The sequence below is a fragment of the Acinonyx jubatus genome, chromosome D1, assembly GCF_027475565.1.
Source record: "Acinonyx jubatus isolate Ajub_Pintada_27869175 chromosome D1, VMU_Ajub_asm_v1.0, whole genome shotgun sequence".
NCBI classification, from domain to species: Eukaryota; Metazoa; Chordata; class Mammalia; order Carnivora; family Felidae; genus Acinonyx; species Acinonyx jubatus.
The window spans coordinates 106982340-106997731 of record NC_069390.1 but is presented as its reverse complement, the minus strand read 5'-3'; the positions used below and the strand labels follow the sequence as shown (position 1 = coordinate 106997731).

Sequence of the window (15392 nt, the reverse complement as noted above, 5' to 3'; positions counted from 1 at the left end):
TTTTTTTTTTTTTTTTAATTTTTGAAGGAGAAAGAGAGAGAGAGAGAGCATGAGCAGGGGGAGGGGCAGAGAGAGAGGGAGACACAGAATCCGAAGCAGGCTCCGGGCTCTGAGCCGTCAGAGCCTGATGTGCGGCTCGAACTCACACACCACAAGATCATGACCTGAGCTGAAGTTGGACGCTTAACGGACTGAGCCACCTGGGTGCCCCTGAATGACAATCACTATTAAATTTGATATCCCTGAGCCCAGAGCAAGGGCTGAAACTAAGACTGTACTTAAGAAGAAATGATGTTGTCAGAGACTCTTAAACAGGGAGAACAAACAGAGGGTTGCTGGAGGGGTTGGGGGGGGGATGGGCTAAATGGGTAAGGGGGCATTAGGGAATCTACTCCTGAAATCATTGTTGCACTACATGCTAACAAACTAGGATGTAAATTTAAAAATAAAGTATTTTTAAAAAAGAAGAAAAACAGATGTTGGCTTCATTTAGGATGTAAAATCAGTTGCCCAAGGACATGGGAGTGGCAGTCCTAGTTAACAACAGTTTGGGTTGTAAAAAGTAGTTTTAGTTCACTTGAGTATTAACAACAATACAAAAGAAATCAATGCTATCTTTGGTTAGACTCAGAGATGAATAGAGTCTGTATCAGAAACACACAATATAACACACTATACTCAAAATGATGCATGGCGCGGGGCGCCTGGGTGGCTCAGTCGGTTAAGTGTCCAACTTCAGCTCAGGTCACAATCTCGCAGTCCGTGGGTTCGAGCCCCGCGTCGGGCTCTGGGCTGATGGCTCAGAGCCTGAAGCCTGCTTCCGATTCTGTGTCTCCCTCTCTCTCTGCCCCAACCCCGTTCATGCTCTGTCTCTCTCTGTCTCAAAAATAAATAAACATTAAAAAAAAAAAAATGATGCATGGCAAGCCACCTGTCAGGGATGTAATAAGAGGGACTCTCTCTGTTGGGCTGGACGCTGGCACCCATGACCTCAAAAGCACCTCCTAAATCTGATTATGCACTTTACACTGAGCTCCCAGGCACTTCTACGTGAATCTGCCAATGTCTAATTCAGCCTGGTACTATTTATGTAATATGTAACTATTATACATCCTTTTGTTGATTTATAATATCTATTCTTATTCTTTCTACTTAATGATGATTCCCTAGGTAATTAATCAATCATCACTTAAAGTAAGTGCCTCCATTCTGTGACCACCTCGGGTTCAATTTAAAAGGCTACTTACAGGTATTCTTTCATTACCTAAGATCAGAATTGAAATTCTTAGTTCAAAAAGGTATGTATACTGAAGAGCCATACAATGGGCATGTGTCCAGGCTCTAAAATAAAATCGCACAGCACACCTAATCAACTCAGAGACGGAAGGCGAGCATGTGCCTCTCCTGTTCTCTCTGTGTACTCACTACTCCGCACTGTGTTTTGGCTTTCAAAGGTATTTGTTTATAGTGTAGGGCGGACACTTTTCATTCCTTTTGAACACTGTCTTCTGAACCCCCTTCCCGTGTTGGGGGCTGTCCTACATTATGAGGCAGAGCCCGCCCCCCCCCCCCACCATAGGAGCTAAAATGCTGATACATCATCCTTGCATCCTGGGCCCATGACCCAGACCCTGCCCTGGGGGCGGCTGTTCCAGACAGCAACACCCCTTGGCCAATGCTGGGGGACAGCAGTGTCTGCTCCAGAGTCTCGACACAGTGGCATCAGAAGTATCTTTACTGGACCAGCTCCGTGTCATCATTTCAAGAGTTATTTTTGGCTACCTAACCTCTAAACCTAGTTCTCTACCCCTCCTGGAGATTCGGTGGGTTACCTTCGGAATAAGTTCCTTTTCTGCTTAAACAGACAGAGCTAGTTTCTGTCCCTTGTGATAATAAGCCCTGACTGTCAGAGGGTGCAAGTCCATGCTTATGCTGGCATATCAGTCGGTCACTAGGACCTGCTGAACGCGATGCACTCTGAAAAACACTAATGGAAATGTGTGTTCATTTTCCGAGTACTTCTGGAATAAGGCACCTTGCTTGGCACTGGAGAGGAGAGGCACACGAAGCTGGTATTTTCAAATCAGTGCTATGGGGACAAGCAGGAGGAGGCAGGGACACCACTGTCAGAGAAGATGGAGGCAGGTATCATTTTGAGGGTTTACTGATTCTAAAGATTGATTTAGCATGGGGCCAAAGGGTTGAGATAAGAAAGGATGCTTGGGGGTGGGCACCTGGGTGGCTCAATCGGTCATGGTCTCATGAGTTCGAGCCCTGCATTGGGCTCTGTGCTGACAGCTCAGAGCTTGGAACCTGCTTCGGATTCTGTCTCCCTCCCTCTCTGCCCCTCCACCCACTCACGCTCTGTCTGTCTCTCTCTCTCTCTCCCTCTCTCTCTCTCACACACATACACAAATAAACACAATTTAAAAAAGAGAGAAAGAAAGGATTCTTGGGAAAATTCCAAGAGGCAATTTTTTTTCACCTTAACATTTATGAAATTAGGAAACACTGCTAGAATGTGTCATATTTTAATTGCCACTTTTTCTCCTAAATCCATCTACCATATTTCACAAATACAAGATGTCATTGGTATACACTGTTTTTAACCACTAACAAACAAGCTCGGTAAATATTTTTAAATGGCAATGCCTAACACCATATAGAGGCTCTACAGTCGAGGGTATAAAGTCTCTACAAGAACTAAGTCAGTCATGGAAATGGGTTAGATGCCAAATTCCTGTTTATTTTTGTTGTACTCTCCCAAGGCTGTTGAAGAATCATAGATTTACCTCTAACTTCTGATATGAACAAAGTCAGGTGTTAATCATCATTGCTTGGCTAGAAAAATGCCTAATGTGCTTACAGTGATTCTCAGTTTTGTTGATGGTGCCTTTTTTTTCCTTTTTTTGGTAAGTTTCTACTTGGAAAATGTCAAATATATACAGAAGTAGACAGAATAGTATAATGGATCCTAATACTCAATAATCATCAACTCATGACCAGTACTGTTTGATTTCTAACCTATTGTCTTTCCACCCCATTTTCTTTTGAAGCATATCCTAGACACATATCATACCATTTGTAAATATTTGTGTGTGTATCTGTAAAATACAATGACTCTTCAAAAACACATAATCACAATAACATTATTATATTCTGGAAAAATATAGCTATAATTTGTGGCATCTTTTCTTAACAGATTTTGTGTTCATCAATTAGGTTTTAAGCTGTTTTTATCTTTGGAGGTTTTTTTTTTATAAATTTTTTTTTTAACGTTTATTTATTTTTGGGACAGAGAGAGACAGAGCATGAACAGGGGAGGGGCAGAGAGAGAGGGAGACACAGAATCGGAAGCAGGCTTCAGGCTCTGAGCCATCAGCCCAGAGCCCGACGCAGGGCTCGAACCCACGGACCGCGAGATCATGACCTGAGCTGAAGTCGGATGCTTAACCGACTGAGCCACCCAGGCGCCCCAGCTTTGGAGGTTTTTAAAAAGAAAAACAAATTAAGTCCACTTTAGTGTCCACTGATTTCTTTTTAAGAAATTAATATGATGCTGGTAGGTTATACTGCAGCTCTGAATAGTGTTGATCTCGATTTTTCCATTCTGTAGCTTTTATATGAATGTGTTCTCTAGTTGAGAACTAGAACTGCCGTTCTTGCCATTTCCAAAGCAATCTTCAGAAAAGTCCTATCTACGCCTTTTCTGTTTTCGTCCCTAAAAGGAGGATCCAGAATCACTGTCCAAGTGGCTCGGACATGCTGTTAGATGATGGGCACACCCACACTGAACCCTGCCAGCATTTGTTAACACAAACTCCGTGACTTTCCTGTTGAATGTTTTCAGTGCGTCTTCATCCGTGTCACATCCAGCACTCAAGCTGCAACTTATGGCCTAGTCGGATACTGTTCTAGAAGGAGGATGGGCTTTTTGAATCCCCCCACCTATTGCAGGCAGCTCTCTGGTTCCTTAGTTTCTGGTTCCTTAGTTCCTCTGAAGCCTTAGTTTCTTTTTCTTTTCTTCCTTTTCTTTCTCTCTCTCTTTTTCTCTATCTCCCTCCCATCTTTCTTTCTTTCTGTATGGATTCACAGAGATTAAGGGCACTGGACCTCAGGGGGCTAGGAGTACCATCTAGTGTATGTTATCTTTAAATTTAAGTTTCTGTTTTTAGCAAAGTAATACCTGTCCCTTAAAACATCACATAAATATCTGTCAAGTAATCTGTCAGTTCATTTTTCATGGAGACAGCCTTTGTTAAGCCCCCATTCACCATCATCCTGAGAATTCTTTTCCCCTTTCTCAAATATAGGATCTGATTGCTGGGTCCAATGTCTTTCTCATTCTCTACCTTCATTTCGGTAGAATGTTTCCTTTAGAAACTCCTTAAAAGGCATGCTTGGGAGGTACATGGAAGGCCTGTGTGTCTGAAATTGACTCCATTCTTTTCTCATCCCTAATATTTTGGTTGGGTATAGAAATCTGAACTGGAAAGAGTTTTTTTCTCAGAATTTTTATTCTTGCTTCCATGTTCCCACTGACAAACTGGACACTGATTCTTAGCTCTTTGTGTGTGAACTGTTTGTTTTTATTCCCCCACTGGATACATTTATGTTGTAAAAGTGCATATTGGTATGCTTTGGTGAGCATCTTTTGTTGTTTAAGGAGCTGGGTATCCTCCGGGCCCTTTTGATTGAAGATTCAGTTCCTCAGTTCTTGGCATTTCTTGTATTATTTCTTCAATAATTTTTTCACATACTTTTTCACTTTTATTTCTCTCTGGAATATCTGTTGTTTGAATACTGAATCTTTTTATCCCATTTTTCATCTTTTTTGTCAATTTCTTCTCAGCAGATTTCCTCAAATCTGGGAGATTTCCTCAACTTCCATCTCTGTTGTTTAAAAAAAAATGCTAAGAACATTTTCTTATTCTCTTAATGTGAATTTTTAGTGTTTCTTGTGTCTCATGAGTGTAATATCTTTCTAATATCTATGAAAATTAATTATGATGTATTGATTATTTTCTTCTCTTTGCATTGTTTGTTTCTTCCAAATTCCCCCTTTTTTCACTTTTCTTTGAGCCTCTATAATTCAATCAAGTTAGAAACGTTCCCTAATTCTTTGATAATCCCTGGCTGTCCATTCATATTTAAGACTGAGGCACTAAAATGCTGACTGGAAGCTTTCCATGGGGCTTGTTGGCCATATCGTGTCACAGCAGTCCAGTGAGGGGCTGGTGCTTCACTGGGGGAGATCCACCTGTGTGTTGGGTAATTTCCTGAGGGATAAATCCCCAGTAGCCTGGGGAGAAGCATTATAGCTGCCTCTGACCAGGGAGTTGAGTGGAAGAAGAAGCCTGGATAAATCTCACATTTATCATGCAGACTTTTATTTAGCTCCTTCTATTCAGGATGACCGTTCATCTCATTTTCTTGTGTCCAGAAGTTCAGAGCCTCTCTAGCTCAACCTCTTCAAGAATAAATCTCACCTCTTCTGACAGAATGGAGCGCGGTTATACTTGCTTTCCAAGAATGGGGAAGGAGCTCTACCTATTCCTTATGAAAAATGCCCACCAAGCCTCCTGTGTTGGCTTCATTCTACACTACCACTTTTAGAGGAACTGGGCATCACTAACTCCTGAATATGACCAAGAGTCCATATTCTCAATGGTACTGCCTTTGGATCAGTTCCCTGACTGCAGGCTTAATCAGTTAGGCTAAGTAAATTACCATTTGTTCATCCTTTCAGCCTCTAGAAATCTGCTGATATCTCACGTACGCTCCTATTGCCCTTAGCCTTATGGATTTAAACCTTTTTGATTTCTTTATTCTCACGTCAGTGGGATTTTGTGGGGGGGGGGGGCGCGCCATGTTTATTTGTTTACTTACTAAATTTTTTTTTGAGAGAGAGAGAGTGTGTGAGTGGGGGAGAGGGGGAGAGGGGGAGGGAGGGGGAGAGAGAGAGAATATGAATCTCAAGCAGGCTCCACAGTCAGCTTTGAGCCCAATGCAGGGCTCATTCCCATAACTCTGGGATCATGACCTGAGCTGAAATCTGGAGTTGGACACACAGCCGACTGAGCCACTCAGGTGCCCCTTTTTCTGCCATGTTTAAATGGAAGTCCATGACAGAAGCTTTAAGTTAAAAGGGATTATAGATGTAAAATACTGTTAACTACAGCAGCAATAATTGCAGTGAGACAATTCCTACTTAGTAAGGACCTCATGCTGCCTGTGTGAACTTCCATAATGACCATTCTTGTTTGTTGCTCCTCTGAGCCTCTAACCCACAGAAAATCTTAATGCTCTCTTAACCTACTCATACCACTTTCTTAGCAAAGTATTCCACCTCACACACACTACTATAAATAACATGTACTCCCCCCTAAAAAAGAGAATTTCATATCATTGATCAGAATTTTGCATCACATCCACGAAAAATCCATAACAAGGACATACTGGTCAGGAACCCTTGCCTAAGAGGATAGTCCAGTTTAGTCTGACGTGGCTGAAATGTATTTTCATTTGAGACAGCTCAGAGCTTCTTTTTTTTATGTTTATTTATTTTGACACAGAGAGAGAGAGAGAAAGAGTGGGAAGAGGGGCAGAGAGAGAGGGAGACACAGAATCCCAAGCAGGCTCCATGCTATCAGTTCAGATCCTGATGTGGGGCTCGATCCCATGAGCTATGAGATCGTGACCTGAGCTGGAATCAAGAGTCGAAGGCTCAACCAACAGAGTTGCCCTGGTGCCCCTGAGACAGCTCAGATCTTCTAAACTGACTTCAGAAAGGCCCTAGACTCCATGTGTGAAATCTGCTAGATTTCCTACGCCTGGAGGACAAAGACTGTATCCTGTTTATTTTGTGTCTCTGGTGCCTAGAAAGAACTGAACATGATAAGTGAACACGTTTGTGGACTAGCAGTTAGAGCCAAGGTCTTTTCCTACCAACTGTGGCTGTCTGGCCTTGGACAAGTGATTTGTTGGATTTGACGGAGGTCCCAAAAGACAAGGTCACCTTGTAGAGGTGAAGAGGAAGGAAGGGGTCAAGAATGGAATTCTAGGGAACACTTACACTTAAAAGGCAGAAGAATGTGAAACGGGTGGAACCAGGAGAAGGGGTGATCATGGAAGGCAAAAACAGGCCACAGCATCACATGAAAGCATATCAACTATGGTAAGGTCAAGGAAACGGAGCTTGGACTAGACAGTGCTCTGCCTTCAATGAAGCATTTCCGTACTCACTCCTTCACTCTTGCTGTAGATGAGGTGTGCTCACGTGTGTGAACGGTGTGTGCTGTGTGTATCGTGGAGGGGCTGTGATAGGAGAGGGGAACCAGAGCCCAGAGCCTATGCAGTAACCAGCTGGAAGCATCTCTGGTGGGTTAAGAAGGATGCGAGTTGCTCCTATGTCATCAACCTCTAACAGATCTTGGAATTACTTAGCCTGGTTTAAGCTGAATAAAAACGTTTGAGTTGGGGAATAAGAATCCTCTGGTGTGATTTGCTGCAGGCCATTCGTGCTCTTTGTCACCAACCAATGGAATCTTCTGCAGAAACATCATGGCCTGGAATTTGGAAATAAGTAGGTGACTTCAGTCTGACTATATTTCACCTATCCTAAGACTTTTTTCCCCACTAAGCCACTGAAATCGGGCTGCAGCAAATTAGCAGCATTTTATCCTTCCTTAAGGACACATGACATAATGGCACATCTTATCCTTTATGGCACTGATGAGATACCACCAGGAAGAATAAAATAATATGTACTCAGCAAATGTTTATCGTCATGCATGTTAAGTCATAGCTCTAAAATAAGTTTAAAGCTACTTTTTTTTTTTTAATTTGTTTTACAGTACGAATAGTTGCTGTAGCCCAACCTAATAAGTGACTGGGGTCAGCGACTGCCTTAGGGGCGCAGTACCTGTTTGCCTCCAGGCCCCTGGAAATGCCCTAATTCGCTTGGATTTTCCTGTCAAGTGTTTCTAACATATGTCCTCATTGTATTATCATTATATGAAAGAGAAAATTTAATAAAAAGTATCAGTCTAGATTGGCAAAACCATATACATTTAATTTTTACGTAGTCATAAGGTTACCATTCTTTTATTGTGGTTTTATAGAAATTTGACTTTTAGGGGCACCTGGGTGGCTCAGTATGTTGGGCATCCAATTCCTGATTTCAGCTCAGGTCATGATCCCACAGTTCATGGGTTTGAGCCCCGTGTCAGGCTCTGCGCTGACAGTGTGGAGCCTACTTGGGATCTCTCTCTGCCCCTCCCCTGCTTGCATTCTCTCTCTCTCTCTCTCTCTCCCTCTCTCTCTGCCCCTCCCTGACTCACACTCACTCTTTCAAGATAAATAAAACTTAAAAAAATTTTTTTTAATTTAACTTTTAAAACTCAAATAAAGAATTGAGAATGTACAAAATCCACACAAGTATTTTTGTGGAAAAATGAATTAATACCTAGAAGGTATGATTTTGAAATGCCCTTATTCTTTTAAAGATGAAAGACAAGTTTTATCAGTTCTGCTTTCCCAGCCCTTCGCTCCCTCCATGAAAACAGTGCAGACACGCTGGCAACCACAGGGAAAGCCAGAAAATCACTGTACCTTTAAAGCAGATCATCAATATATTTGCAGGCAGCCGTGGATCCTGTGGCTGGCAGGGGCCTCCATTGCTATAAATCACGAAAATAAACCCTGGATGAGTGTTTTATTCCTGAAGAAGGGGAAAGAAAACCTTCCTAGTTGTCATTTTCATGAGTGTCAGCAGAGCACTTTTCAAGCTAAGCAATAGAGGAGAAAAGTTCTGGAATGTGGCCTCAGGGAGAACGTTATGCATGAGCGTTATACCTCTAACGTGGCATGCTGGACAGCATGTGTGAAATGTAATCTGAAAGATTTGTCACTTTTCCAGGGTGGTGAATTTTCATATTGCTTGCTCTCTCTCATCTGCATACCTGTAATAAAGTCAAAAACTGCACGTTATACATGTTTCAAATGCTCAAAAATAGCCTTAGAAATTTTTCTTTCCTTTCTCTTCCCTCCCCTGCCAATCCTCGCGCCCCCTCCCCCACCTCCCTTCCTATTCCACATGGTGACTATGTTCTATCCTCTGAAGACTGATTCCCTCATCTGTCTAGGGCTCCCTCGCACTGACACAGTGCTTCTTAGGACTTGACAAGTAGGAAGCATGATGGAAACTTAGCCACTACCTGAACTTGCTAATTCAGACCTATTTATTCACCTCATTTGGGTCTGATACTTGGCCCACCAGATTTAAGAAGACTGACCTCCACGTCCTTGTGTTTTGTGGCTGGGCTCAGCCGGAGCCCAGCCCCACACACGGCAGGTGGCTTAGCAGCCACTCCTTATCCCCAGCCCTCACTGCCCTTGCCTGTGATCCTACAGAGACGTGCCTGTTTGGGAGCAATTCTGAAGTGGTGATATCTTAAAACCACCTAAGCTTCAAACCCTTCTCCTCCGCTTACCTTCCCCACCTAGACATACAGGTCTTCCACCAAAGCGGAAGAAAGGGTGGAAAAGAGGGGCCCCTATCTCTTTCTGCCAGAGTCCCAAATCTCTCCTTGACTGATGGAGGGATGTCACCACTGTGATTTCATTGGACTTCAGCAGAGCACAAGTAGCACACTCTGAGACCATTCAAGAGGGAAATGGAAATTTCCCCATAGGTTAAGATCATTTACTTGGAGTTTATTATTGTCATCAGGAAAATTTTCTCAACTACTTTTAGAAAATATGTAAAGTGACATAATATAATAAGGACACAGAATAAACGGAATTGAACCAAATTAACCTTAGGCTTTCTTCTGATACCCAAAGTGGCTTTTGATCAATCGTATTTTTAGGGGAGAAAACTATAAAACTTAGTATTTCTGGACCTTACCGTCCAATGTGCCATTGTTTTCTTCTCTCATCTGAAATGAGAAGAAAAGCTCAAAGTGAGGAAATTAAATCATTGGCAAATGACTTCCATACCGCTGACCTTGAACTTATCATCTGCAGGGTTCAAGTGCGGGATATCCCCCCTCCCTCCAATGCTAAATGGACTTTTTTTTCACTACTGATAAAAAGAAACTTTGTCTTTTAAATCCACTCTGGGTTGGGGGTAAGGGTAGTGGAATTTGTCTTCATCTCCTGATTATAATGACATATTTTGAGATTGACCCGTTTGATTGATTTTTTTCTCCTTAGTTGTGTTGTAGCGTGAAAAGAAAACAACAAGAAGCAGTTAGGGAACTCTAAAGGGGAATGGAACTTATTTTGTTTTTCAGTGACATCAAGAAAACTCATTCAAGTTAGTATATACCTCCTGGGTAGATTTGGAATATTTTACCAACCATTACACAGATTTTTATGTGCAGCAAAAAACAAACAAACAGTAAACAAATATTTTCATCTGCAAGGTGGAAACTAAAACATACAGAGGTAGACGGAAAGCAAACCAAGAGAAAATGCTGATTTGAGCACCGTGTCTCACTGATCAATAACTCAAAGAATAATTTGGGGAGAGTGAAATCACCACAGCAATGGCAGTCTGGCCCGAGCTTGCATTTCGTTGGATTTTCCCCAAGGGAGCACTAGGTTGACTTTGAGAGGAAGGGTACTTTTACTGCTAGTTACTTCAGAATTATACTACCAAGGATTCAGATGTCCTTGGAAATGTGGTCTCAGGAAAGACTATAAAACCCACCCTTTGGGGCTCTGTTGTGTAACTTCTCATAAAAGGTTCTCATTGGGAAACTTTCAGATCTGCAGTGTATTTGCCTCAGGAAAGGAAACAGGGTGGTTTTTAGTGCAGGAGTGACTCTTACATTCAAGAGTCCCCTAGCTCACTCCCAGAGGAACACTAAGTTTTCATGTGCAGATGGACATCCAGGCTTTATCCCCAGCTCTGCACTTTAGCTGGAATTGAATGTGCTGTTTATTTCTTTCAATCTTAAGTCAGTCCAGAATTTTCCCTCCGTGGTTTCCAGAGGCAGCACAGGGGAGTGATTAATAGCGTCTCAGGAGCCACGCTGCGGGGTTGGGAATCCCAGCTCTGCCAGTAAGTAGTAGCTGTGTGACCACGGAACGCTGCTTCACCTCTGTGTGCCTCGACTTTCCCAACTGTAAAATGGAGACACTATTATTCACTGCATAGAGTGACTGTGAGGTAAGCTGATACAAACAAAGCTCCTCGAATACTGCCTGGTGCACGGTAAGCACTTGGTAAATGTTAGCCAGCCACAAGACTTTACGCTGACATTACATTTTTAAATTAAATTTTATTTCTTAAATGTGTTCCGTACAACATTTAAAAAAAAAAACAAACTAGGATGACCCCAAATTAGGGAAATTATTGAGAGTGGAGCACTGTTTACTTTGTGGATTGTCTTTTACTTACACATAAATATGAGTCCACAAGCATTTTGGGTTGTTATAGGGGATTCAGTCAGTTAGAATTTGAAGGCTACATATGTCGTTTTTTTTTGTCTCATGTAGGGATTATGACTTTAAAGAAAGTGTTTCTGTTCCCTCTAGTTGAGTGTCTAATTCAGTCCCTGTGATACTCAATAGAGAGGTCGGTTTCTAAGAGGCAGTGTCACCCCGAGGTACTCTACAAAGAACCCTAGGAGGTTTTTCACTCAAAGGGGCCGCAGCAGGTTCTTTGATACCAGAAGAGACGATGAGTTTTCAAAGCTGCGGACCACGCCTGCCGTCCCTTTCTTTCCAGCTGGAAAATAAAAGTACAGAGGAACCTAAGCCCACACACAGCACTGAAGTGTCACCTGATCTTTGGAGGTGTTTGATGCACGGGGCACAGTCATCCGATCCCTCCCTGCGGAGCGGGTCAGGGCAGTGTCCTCACACTCGTGGAGACGAATCACTGCACGTAAATGGAAGATTAGGAGACCCAGGATTATGGTCATATTGTTTATTTTGGTTTAAAAAGAAAATCTAAGGGGTTTTCTTTTTCTTCCAGTGGGGACATTTTTCGTTTATGAGTGCTGTTATGGAATAGTGCTGTTAAAGACATGCATTTCTCTAGAAGGGGGCAGGGTTCATCCCAACAAATCCATACTGAGCCTCCAGTGTGCCAGGCACTGTATCAGGCCTTGGGGCTTCCCTGGGGCCTGAGAGGGGCATGTAGTCCAAAGGGGAAAGAAACACGGAGCACATCACCTCAATACAGGAGGAGAGATCTAAATACAGCAGGTAATTCTGGTGTCCACCTGGTTACACGCCCCTCTCGAGAGGCAGTTTCAGGGAAGAGACGGCACACAGAGCAGTCCCCACACTGTCCTTGCACTCGGGGAAACAGGTGGCATTGGAGCTCACATGTGACGAAAACAGGGCAAACGTTACATAAGTAATACCTGAATAAATCTGAATTAAACAGAAGAGTGAATATCAGTGTTTTTCAATTAGTGAGACGGATACAAACAAGACAAGCGCCTTCATTAATTGAGTGAAGGTCGACAGGCATGTGAGTAAAATACTTGGGAAGTCTCTCCGAGCTGCTGTTTTGTTAGAACGCTGTGCACATCAGAAGCAGCCTCCAAGTCTCCCTGACCTCTCTGGCCCTGTCCAGCGCTCGAAAAAAATGCTGCTTTGGCTACAAAGGAATCGGTTAACTCAGAACCACTCAGGGAAAAGCAACTCAAAAGACATTTTCTTAAATCGCAGTGGCTCAGAGTATCATACTTTGCACGCCAAACTATCTGTTGCACGCTCCTACCATTCGCACAGATTGTCTAGTTAACAGCACATAGGCCATTGGCAAGCGTGCCTCTTTTAAAACAAAGCTGGATTTAAAAAAATAAAGTAACCAGTAATTTTTTTTTAGATGAAACATTTAGCGAGGTTATTGAATGAATACACAGCAAGCAGTGAGTTAAACAGCATTTACACAAGCTTTCCACTCAACGCCATTTTTGGTGTTTCCTTTTTGGGGGACACATAATTAGAACTAATCGTTGTCTTTGTTTCCTGTTTGGGGGACAAATAATTGGAACTAATTGTTATTTTTCCATCCCTTCACTCTTCCCATCCACTTGATTCTACCTTCTGAATATTTCCCACTTCTGTGCACTTCTCTCTACCACCACTGTCGGTGGCCCAGTTCAGGTCACAACTTGCCAGGATTTATCTAAACAGTCCCTTCAACGTGAATAGACACTTCTCTAAAGAAGACATCCAGATGGCCAACAGGCACATTAAAAGATGCTCAACGTCGCTCCTCATCAGGGAAATACAAATCAAAACCACACTGAGATACCACCTCACGCCAGTCAGCGTGGCCAAAATGAACAAATCAGGAGACTATAGAGGCTGGGGAGGATGTGGAGACACGGGAACCCTCTTGCCCTGTTGGTGGGAATGCAAACTGGGGCAGCCGCTCTGGAAAACAGTGCGGAGGTTCCTCAAAAAATTAAAAATAGGCCTACCCTATGACCCAGCCATAGCACTGCTAGGAATTTACCCCAGGGATACAGGAGTGCTGATGCATAGGGGCCCTTGTACCCCCAATGTTTATAGCAGCACTCTCGACAATAGCCAAATTGTGGAAAAAGCCTAAATGTCCATCAACTGACGAATGGATAAAGAAAATGTGGTTTATATATTCAATGGAATACTACTTGGCAGTGAGGAAGAATGAAATCTGGCCCTTTGCAGCAACACGGATGGAACTGGAGAGTGTGATGCTAAGTGAAATAAGCCAGGCAGAGAAAGACATACCGTACGTTCTCACTCATACGTGGATCCTGAGAAACTTAACAGAAGACCGTGGGGGAGGGGAAGGGGGAAAAAGAGTTAAAGAGAGGGAGGGAGGCAAACCATAAGAGACTCTTAAATACTGAGAACAAACTGAGGGTTGATGGGAGGTGAGGGAGAGGGAAAAGTGGGTGATGGGCACTGAGGAGGGCACCTGTTGGGATGAGCACTGGGTGTTGTATGGAAACCAATTTGATAATTATATTTGATATAAAAAAATAAATAAAATTTAAAAAGTCCCTTCAGTGATTCTTCACTTGACAAAATGACCTTTTATTTTAGAAGATAATTTAATAAATATTTAATTTATTAGTATTTAATAGAATTTGATAAATAATAAGTAAAATATTAGTAGTAATGAGTACGAACTCATTGAGTGCATGTTATATACCTGTCACTGTGCTAAGCACCTTACATGCTTTGGTTCATTCAATCCTTAGTACAACCATACAAGGTAGTTATTAATTTTTTGCCCCACTTAAGAGGGTGAAAACTAAACCCTGGAGACGTTAAACAAATCGTCTAAAGTCACTTAGTTAGTGGTACATCCCAGAGATGAACTCTGTCTCCAAAACTTGTGCTCTTAACCAGCATGCGCATGCTGCCATATTCGCGAATTTTCCCTTATGTGGTAAATCTCCCTTGTAGCATTAAACTATATTGTATTAACCCAGCATGATGCTAGCACATAAAAATTCAAAAGGGTTTTTTTTTAAATGGATAAATTCAGGAAGACTTATGTAGAGAACAGGAAGCTGAATTATTATAATATTTCACTTATCCCACATCCTTATGACATTTTTTTTAGATAAACCAGTTTTCTAGATAACTGAAATTAAACCATTTAAGGATATATTTTTATTTTCACAAAATCTTTCTGAAGTGTATTTCATTCTTTATTTCTTTAGTAGTATGACCATCCTAATATATTACCTTAATGACAAAGAACTATTGTTATAAGAAACAGATGTTGTATATAGTATTTATTTACTATTTCCTTTTGGATTGTGGTTTTAATTACCATCTATATGCTGAGGAAGCCCAAATCTTTGTCTCCAACCAGGATTTCTCTCTTGACTTTCAGATCCACATATATCCACACTACCACTTGACCCTGCAAGTTCAAAATGCCCCAAAGACCCCTAAATACACCCAGACCCTCAGATCTGCATCTCCAGAATTCTTCTCTTAGTGGGTCTACTCTCTACGCATAGAGATAGGCATAATGTTTGATGACTCCTTTTCTTTCACTAATATTCCCTAATCAGTAAATTAACAAAAGTCCTCTTGATTTTACCTCCTAAATATCGCTCAAATATCATCACATTTCTGTCTCCGTCCATTGCCTTATCCTACCATTATTATCTTTAATGTTAACAACCCTCTAAATGGTGCCCCTATCTATAATTCTACCACAATCTAATTTATTCTCCATACTATTTTTTTTTTTAACTAGAAGTCTGATTGTGTCACATCTCAGTTTGAAAACTTTCAATAGTTCACCACTGCTCATGGGATAAGGTTTGAATGTCTTCAATATTGCTTACAAAGCCTTCGATGATTTGAGACTTTCTTGCCTTTCTGTATCTTGTCATCCCTTTTTACCTGTC

The 15392-nt window shown here is 41.9% G+C and overlaps 1 pseudogene; it reads right to left on the bottom strand.

The window, feature by feature from the left end:
* Positions 1-3479: 3479 nt before the first annotated feature.
* Positions 3480-4358, bottom strand: LOC113593130 (rRNA N6-adenosine-methyltransferase METTL5-like; annotated as a pseudogene).
* Between the last annotated feature and the right edge of the window lie 11034 nt (positions 4359-15392).